Source organism: Ctenocephalides felis, unplaced genomic scaffold, assembly GCF_003426905.1.
Source record: "Ctenocephalides felis isolate EL2017-DRISC unplaced genomic scaffold, ASM342690v1 CF-g0.4_SCAFFOLD_01604, whole genome shotgun sequence".
Lineage (NCBI taxonomy): Eukaryota > Metazoa > Arthropoda > Insecta > Siphonaptera > Pulicidae > Ctenocephalides > Ctenocephalides felis.
Window position 1 is genome coordinate 41776428 of NW_020537758.1, and position 9251 is coordinate 41785678.

Sequence of the window (9251 nt, forward strand, 5' to 3'; positions counted from 1 at the left end):
TTGAGGAACTTGGTATGAAAGCTTATGAAAGTTTTTCTAAATTTTTTACGATAAGGTAAAACAGCTTATGATATCCGGGATTTTATTATTAATTGCATAAATAACTAATTAATTTAATTATGATTATATGTTCTTATAAAAAGTGTTTTTTGTACACTAGTATGTTTATTCGAAATCTCAAATATTAATTATCATTTGTAAGTAGTTTGTAAGTATTTGTAATTTGAAATTAGTATTTGTAAAGATGCATATAAAATTTGAATAAACACTCAATTATTAAATCAATTATTTTCTAATTTATTATGCATTTATTATATATTAACAATATCTATTAGCAATAGCATCTATTTAGTCTATTTAGTTATGAATTTGAAATCTTGTTGAAAATATAAATAACTATTTCCAGGAAATATAATTTAAAATATAAAGCAGTATACGATTAACAACATATTGTTAATAGTAGCTATGTTTCCGAAACGTGATATTTTTTGCTGAAAATTACTAGTTTTCTGTTCTATTCATTTTGATAATACAAATTGTGATTTGACACGTTTCATAGAACTTTATAAATAAATGTTAAAAAATATAATTAAGATAAAAATTGTTACATATTATTACTATGGTGTTTGGTGTTCATTATTTGCCATAACGTTCGTAAATTGAAAACAGTTTTCCTGGGTTTTTCCTGGATCACAATGATGCTTTATATTAGTAGAATTTAAATTTGAATAATTACCTATTCCAAAAAAATAATAACCAGTAATTCAGATTTATCAATAGGTTAGGCAGAAGTCAATAAAATTTATACGAAAAGTGATTCTTAGAGCTGTCAAGAACCGTCATTTTTAAGAACCGGTTCCAAAGTCCAAAAAGGACCCGGTTCCGGAAGAACCGTGATCGGTTCCAACGCGGAAAAGTTCGGATTGATTCCGGAAAATTCCAGACCGCTCCGGAAAAAAGTCCGGATACTTTTTTCTTATTGTAAGTTATTGTAATGGGCCGAAAATCGAAATTGAAAATTTTTACATTTCTCGACGTTTTAAAGGTTTCTGAACATTTTGGCATGCCTCAAAAAAAATGGATGTGTGTGTGTGTATGTATGTATGGATACAAATTTCCAGTCATGTTTTTGAGCGCACGGATCAACCGATTTGAATGGTTCAAAAAACATTCAATTCCTATTGATAGGGAAAAGAGCTGATTAGTTTTTGGCAAAGGCAGGTCCAGCCGTTACGGAGATAGGGAACAAAGAGTGCAGAAAATAGAAATCGAGTTTTTGAGAGAACGGAGTATCCGAATTGAATGATCTAAAAAACATTCAATTAGTAATTTGGGAGAAGTGTTTATTAGTTTTTGGCAAAGGCAGGCCCAGCCATTTCGAAGATACGGAGCTAAATGTGTAAAAAATGGCAGTTTTTGAGAGAACTAAGCGTCCGATTTAAATGATTCAAAGAACATTCTGCTTGTCTTAACAAAATAATTGAAATTGGAAAAAAAAACATTTTGTTTCAATTTTTTTATCAAAAAAAATTTTTTTTTTATATATCGAAAATAATTCAGATTTTACTTTTAATTCTGGCTATAGTTCTAATATACTTCAAACAAATAATTTTAATCTTGCAATTCAGTTTATATAATTCTTATAAATATTTGACAATGTTACAATATTAATAATAATCTATTTGAAGACATTCAGTATTCCTCGAACATTTCCTTACGGTACGGGAAGTTCCAGCAATTTGCCTTAAGGCACGATGCCATACACCCCACTAGTTTTTCTATTCAGTCACAAACATCCGTTTCAAGCTACGTGTCTCGCTTTTTGTTCTTGAAATTTTTTTTGTAACTCTTTGAATTTTTTAATATAATTATAATTAATACTTTATTGTGCATTACTATTTAGTTATATATTTGTTTGCCATGAATGCAATTCTCAAATTGGAAATTGTATATTCGAATAATATTTAGTCTGCTTTCATTATTAGGTTATATGTAATTTTCTTAAACTTATAAATAACTTATAAATAATTATAAATAATAATAACTTATAAATAATTATAAATTTTTTCATAAACCAATAAATTTGAAGCATATTTTTAGTTTCTTTAGTTTTTAGTTTCTCAATTAAAGATTTCGATATCTATAGCAAGAGCAGTGCTGGATTACCCCATAGGCCCGTGAGGCCCGGGCCTAGGGTGGCACAATTTGGGGGGCGGCAAATTTTTCCGATTTTTTTTTGTCACGGCAATTTATTTTAAGGATTGATCTTGATCTAGATAATTCTCTATGAAATAGAATGTTATTCGTTTTCTAATCAAGAGCGTCTTAAGGCAAATTGCTGGAACTTCTCGTAACGCAACGAAATGTTATGAATACTGTAACATTGTCTAATATTTATAGTAATTATATAAACTGAATTGCAAAGTTGAAACTATTTTATAAAGTATATAAGTGAGATTTAAAACTTTAGTCAGAATCAAAAATAAAATCTGAATTATTTTCGATATACAAAAAAAATTTGTTAGGCAACTATTTTTTTGAAATTGAATTCGAAAAGAAATGACGATTGTTAATGTTCTGCAGATAAATTGATTTATGATTTACATTTAATTCGCTCAGATATAACAAGATATAACAAAAATAATGAAAGTTACTGTAATAAATATATATAATACTGTAATAATGAAAGTCTGTAATAATATATTTGAAAACCGTTTAAAATTTCTCGAATATTCTATTACGGTACGGAAAGTTCCAGCAATTTGCCTTAAGGCACGATGCCATGCACCACTAGTTTTATTTTACAATTATATATAAAAACGCACAAATTATAAAGACGCAAATACAAATAAAAACGTATTTAATACAAATAATACTTCACAATCAAATCAAATATATGAATCAAACAGAACTAGATGCAAATATTAGCAGTATTAATTTCGACCATCTCGCCACGAAGGTTGAATCATGACTGATTGTGAGGTACAATAAACTTTTCGTATTGCACCCTCTATGGTTTCGAACCCGAAACTATTCAATTAGATAACAATTTTTGAATTTTTGAATTTTAGTATCATCTGGTAACAATTCATAGTTTTGTCCCTTTCTGACCCCAATAAAAGGAAGTGCGTAATAACAACTAAAATCATTCTGTATTTGGACCTCTCGGTGAACACTACAGTCAGTGGTAAGTCTTTTAAAAAATATTTATGTATTATGTAATCATTTCGTGCATTCAGTTTCAAATACGTGTCATGGAACTTGTATTTTGGTTGATTCGATTTGACTTGATTTTCTGTTGAATTATAATTATAAGAATGTAAATAAATTGAAGTAAAAATTCGTCTCTTTAATGTTAAACGATTTGCGTTACATTTTCTAATCCAATATATTTGTGCTGAAGTGTCGCCTAGTGTTTATTGTTGTGAAAATATTTAATTTTAGCCTTTGAGTTAACATAAATAATTTAATGCAATCTTTAGATTATTAAATTTAAATATAATTAAATAATATTAAATTTTAATATAAATCTTATGTTTCAAATATTTACGATTGACTACATTTTTTTTGTTTCAGATTTCATACAGTGTTTTGCGCAGTGGCGGATTGCTTTAGGGATTTATTGTGCATGATTTTTTTTTATTCAATCACATTGACAATTTTTAATTATTTTTTATAATTTTGTTAAATTATAATTTTGAGTTATTTGCGTCCACATTTTAATTTTTTTTTGTTCGTGCGAGGACTTATTCGTAATTTTAATATCGTTTGAAACGATTTCCGCGTTTAAATGTGTTCCTGTCGCCTACCCCCTACGGCAGGTTCTAGTAATTCGCGTTTCGTTAATATTTTTTTTTTCATTCGGTGTATGGGTCCTTGCGATGTTTTTCCCAGAAGCAACGCAACCCCATACACTTTAATTTATAATTAGTATTATTATATTATTTTAATTATGTATAATGTTTAATTTTTTTGGAATCATTTTATTAGTAGCATGGATGTAAATAACTCGTCTAAAAATCTAACAACTTTGTTAAATAAATTACTTGTTTTTATTTTGACTGATTTTTCTACTGTAATGCAATGAACATATTTTAAATAAATAATTTAAATTTTTTGTGATTGCACAATAAGTCTCCTAAACGGAGAAATGTTGAAGACGTACTGTTTGAAGTTAAAAAAAGTATGATGATACAAAACCCTAAATTATATAAAAAAATAACAAAATTAATATTTATTTTAGTGTAAATGGGCCTCAACTAAAGATACCAGGAGGTTTAATACTACAACAACGAACAGGAGAAGATGTGTACCGATATGATGTACCAGAGCACTGGAATAAATACGAGTAGGCTACCACATAGTATTTATAAGTCATTGTCTATTTCATTTCTTTCAAGTCACTTTTCATTTCAGGGTTGCAGAATTAATTTCTCACCGCGACGGCAAGCACCAGGACTGCTAGGAGATTGGGTGGATTAAAAAGGTTGAAGGTACCCTTTTTGAGGTGCAATGACTGCTACTTGGTACATCTTAGCATTGCGTTTACCAATATACAGGGTTTACCTTGGCGCCCCAATTTGACTTTTAATAAAAACCGGTAATTATCTGTAGAGTGCGTAACTAACTACACGAATGAAACAGAATCTATACTTATTAACTTATTTAATGTTACCTAGTTGTGTTCGTCGTAGGTGCCAAGATATGACTGTATTTTTGTAGTCATGTCTTAAGTCTAAATTCTGATATACTATTGTTTTGGTTGATCAAAAAGCTTGAAATTATAGATGTGTATGATACGGCGTGATGACAAAGGGGATCGCATACAATCGGAGAACCCTCACTTTTTCTGGATTGTGTGTTCTTCGCCCATGGAACAACACACGCACCACTATACACTAACTGCCTCGAGGGCTTGTGTACTTCCGACTCGATTGACTACCTCAGAGGACTGGTACTTAAAAAGTGATTGCTGTCTTTGTAACGACAGCATGCAATGTTTCCAAAGGGTTGCACAACCTTTAGTGCAAACTACATCCGCCGCCCGCCTATATGGTTCCTGTCGTATGTGGTCCAGAGTCGCGATAAAGACTACATACATCATTTCCAAGGAGTTTCTAAACTAAATCCCCACCTGCCTATAAGGCTCCTATCGTATGAGGTCCGGAGTCGCGATCGTTTTTTAGTATCAGTCCTCTCAGGTGGTCAATCCAATACGGAGGACACAAGTTAGTGCATTAGTGATGGTTGTGATGTTGTGCCAGGGAAAAAGAACACGATCTAGAAAAATCCGATCGAGTTTTCCGATTTTAAGCTTTCCCCTGCGTAATTACGCCGTTCTATACATTTTTAATCATTTCTAGCTTTATCATTACCCCATCGTTAGTACATTCGAATTTAGGCTTAATGCATCACTATACATAAGTGCGGTCAAGCTCTCGGATCTGTAAACATAACTCGGTAACAATCAATAAGTTGGTAAGTAGATTCTGTTTTAATTGTGTAGTTAGTTAAAATCTCCACTGGTAACTGCAGGTTTTGTTGAGTCGAATTAGGGCGCTAAGGTAAACCCTTCATATTGGGGAGTGAGATGTTAAACATACCAAATAGCAATCTTTACACTCTTACAAGAGTACCCTTAACCCTTCCGGTCCACCTCAATATGGATACCTACAGGTTTTCTCGTATTCATAAATTAATATTAAGTAATTAGTCCTTGGTTAGATATAAGTATATAATATTTTTATTTTTGTTACCGGGGCCCCGTTTGTATGTTTGCCCCTATTTTTAGGGGCACTTGTGTTTTTTTATCTCATTTCAGATGTCTTTCCAAGAAAATTGCTTACCAAGTGAATACCAAAAACTACTTCCACAACCCATAGTAGAAATTGGTCAGACTAATTGATGTATCAAGGCATAAAAAACATTGGCATACTGCTAACTAATATGTATAAATATTTTTTTTATTTCAGGGTTGCAGAATTAATTTCTTTTCGCACCACAAAGCACCAGGACTTCCGAATAACTGCCAGGAGGGAGGATATGCATATGTAGAGGTTTTTATCGTATTATTGTTAATTAGACCTTAGTTATAACCATATATCCTTTTATTAATATAACCGGGGCCCCGTTTGTAAGTTTGTCCCTATTAGGGGCATTTGTATTTTTTTTTATCTCATTTCAGATGTCTTTCCAAGAAAATTGCTTACCAAGTGATTACCAAGAACTACTTCCACAACCCATAGGAGAAAATTGGTCAGACTAATTGATGTACCAAGACACTAAAATTATTGGCATACTGCTAAGTAATATGTATAAATCTTTTTCTTTTTATTCCAGGGTTACAGAATTGATTGCTTTTCGCACCACAAAGCACAAGGACTTCCAAATAACTTCTAGGAGGATATGCATATTTAAAGGTTTTTATCATATTATTGTTGATTTGATCTTATTATTAGTTATGACCATATATTCTTTTATTAATATAATCGGGGCCCCGTTTATTTGTTTGTCCCTATTTTTAGGGGCATTTGTGTTTTTTTTTTCATTTCAGATGTCTTTCAAAGAAGACGTATTGTATGTCTATATGTTTTGCCAAGATATACACGAACCACCAAGAGATCGCTACCGAATTAAAGGATATGTACAAGTGGGTACCAACAATTACTTCTGCAACCCATACGAATAAATGTAATGAAATTCTTGTTTACCTCTTTTTAGGTCTTGCACGAGATTGGCAGAAAATATCAACTCAAAACCAACTAGCACCACTACTACCTGAACTACCGCCTACAACTGAATTGGATGATATGACATAATCGAAAGGAAAATTAACTGTGAGATAAGACTTTCTATTATTATAGTAGTATTTAGTAATTATCAGGTTAGGGGACGTTTTGACATTAAAATCTTTGGCCGTACCTTTTTTGGGGTTATTCGCGTACTTTTATTCAGAGCTCAAAAGGGTGGCGTCATGAAAAAACCTCTCTTATATTTGTCGCGCTCTTCTTTACAATAATTAATTAATTGTCATTTGTCCTTAAACTTCATAGGCTGGGAACCTATGAAGCTTTTTTCCAAGTGTTTACATGGTGGATCTGGGGGGTACATCATGTAAATGCTCTTTTTTTTATAAATTTACAATCACCGCTAAAATACTAAAGTAAACATTTTATATTGATTACTTTCTTTACCACGAGAGGTTCTTTCATTTTTAAAAACCGTAATTTTTGGGTACATTACGTCATTTCGCGGGGATTCTTCTTTTCGCGATATATTCGGGTCAGTTAGGTATAATTAGTATGTAAGTTAGTTTAAGTGGATTAGGGCTGCACAAATCGATACTTAGTAGTATTTACACTATATCCATTTCCATCTGAAATGTTAGAAACGTAAATATGAATAGAAGTATCTATTTCTGTGGCGACACCACATTAAAAAAAACGCGCCTGGCAACTTTACCCCATGGGTGGTGAGGAAAAAAGTTGCATCCTAATTAAGCACATATAATTATCAAAATTGAAATATTTAAATAATTATGTTAATTAATAAACATAAATATGTCAATATATGTCACTGATAATTAACTAATATCGAAATATCGTAAAATAAAATTTTTGCAAAATAATCTTTGCTTTTTAATATGTGATTGTTATTTTTTTTTTCAGAACTTCATAAAGAATTATTAGATGCTTTCAGAAAGAATATTGTCAATAATTATTAATTTTGAATTAGTTGAAAAATACTATAAATACTACAACGCGAAGAGTTTGGTTTTTGATAAAATATATTTTATCTCTTTGCATTGTAGTATTTTTCAACCTCTAATTCAAAATCAATAATTATTATTCTTCTTAAAAGCATCTAATAATTCTTTAGTGTATGTGAGATTTAAAACTTTAGTCAGAATTAAAAATAAAATTTGAATTATTTTCGATATACACAAAAAAAAATTTTTGAAAAAAAATTGAAAAAAAATTTCGAAAAAATTTTTTTTTCAAAATTGCTTATTTCGTTCGCCATTTTTTGCACATTTAGCTAGGTATCTCCGAAACGGCTGGACTTGCCTTTGCCAAAAGCTAATTACCACTTCTCCCCATGATTACAAATTGAATGTTTTTTAGATCATTCAAATTGGATGCTCCGTTCTCTCAAAAACTCGATTTCTATTTTCTGCACTCTTTGCTCCGTAACTCCGAAATTACTATTTAAGATTACTATAACTTACCCAACATCTAAATAATTTAAAATAAATTGTTTAATTAAAAAAGTAAAATTTTGTCTATTAAAAAGGGCGCCTGAACGGATAGGGCCTAGGTCGGCAGAAAGCTTAATGCGCCACTGAGCAAGAGGCGGTTTCTTTTGATCAGGAGAATTTACAAAACTGGCTGCATATAGTATTAAAAAAACATATTATTAAAAGTTTTACAACAAAACGTCTACTTTCTAATTTCTAAAAACTTCTAATTTTTTCATAAAAAGTAATTTAATTTCTGAATTTTTAACTTCATAAAAATATAAAAATTTCATACTTTGCTAATCTTATTTTTATACCTAAGCTCTTCCCATTATGTAATTCGACTCTTGCAGTCAGAGAGCAAGTGGACCTTATGATCATAATATTAGTAAATGTACTGATACATATATATCTAAAGATTTCAAAGCAGAAGCGTACTTTTAGAGCCTGGCGATTGTACATCGACTCATAAATCGTAAAACAACAAATTTCAAAAATTCCTTCGAGTTTGCTAATTAACTTTGAAATATTGCATATTTTATAATAGCGTTTCATAAATAAATAACAAATATATAAAATAATATTTACTTGAAACATAAACTAATATATGTTACATAAACTGATTTTTTTTAAGTGACAATTTTAAAAGTAGAAGTGTTTTTATAAACTTCTATATCGTTTTAAATGTTGTTGAAATAGATAAATATTTAGTTTCAGAAATAATATTTTAGACGGATTAAATAAAATGCGGCTCTTGTAGTCGGGTGTTGTCTATTGAAAATAGTAGGCGGTCTTTCTGAAAACAAGTGTCAAAGAATAACTTGGAGAAGTCATTAAAATCAACTATGGGCTAAAGACTGATGGCTCGCAATGAAAAAATTTAGACTAATACATATAACAATGTTTAATTTCTCGGAAGTGAAAAGCTACATATTTTAAAATATTTCATACTAAAATATTTAACAATTATAAAATGTTATTATTTTACTTAACAGTATAGAATTTTGAAAAATTC

At 30.3% G+C, this 9251-nt stretch overlaps 1 long non-coding RNA gene across 1 annotated transcript; it reads left to right on the forward strand.

The window, feature by feature from the left end:
- The first annotated feature begins 4123 nt into the window (after positions 1-4123).
- LOC113372132 lies at positions 4124-4466 on the forward strand. The gene is made up of 3 exons (XR_003366721.1): positions 4124-4183; positions 4244-4348; positions 4417-4466. It is a non-coding gene; the product is annotated as an uncharacterized LOC113372132 (long non-coding RNA).
- Positions 4467-9251: the final 4785 nt, after the last annotated feature.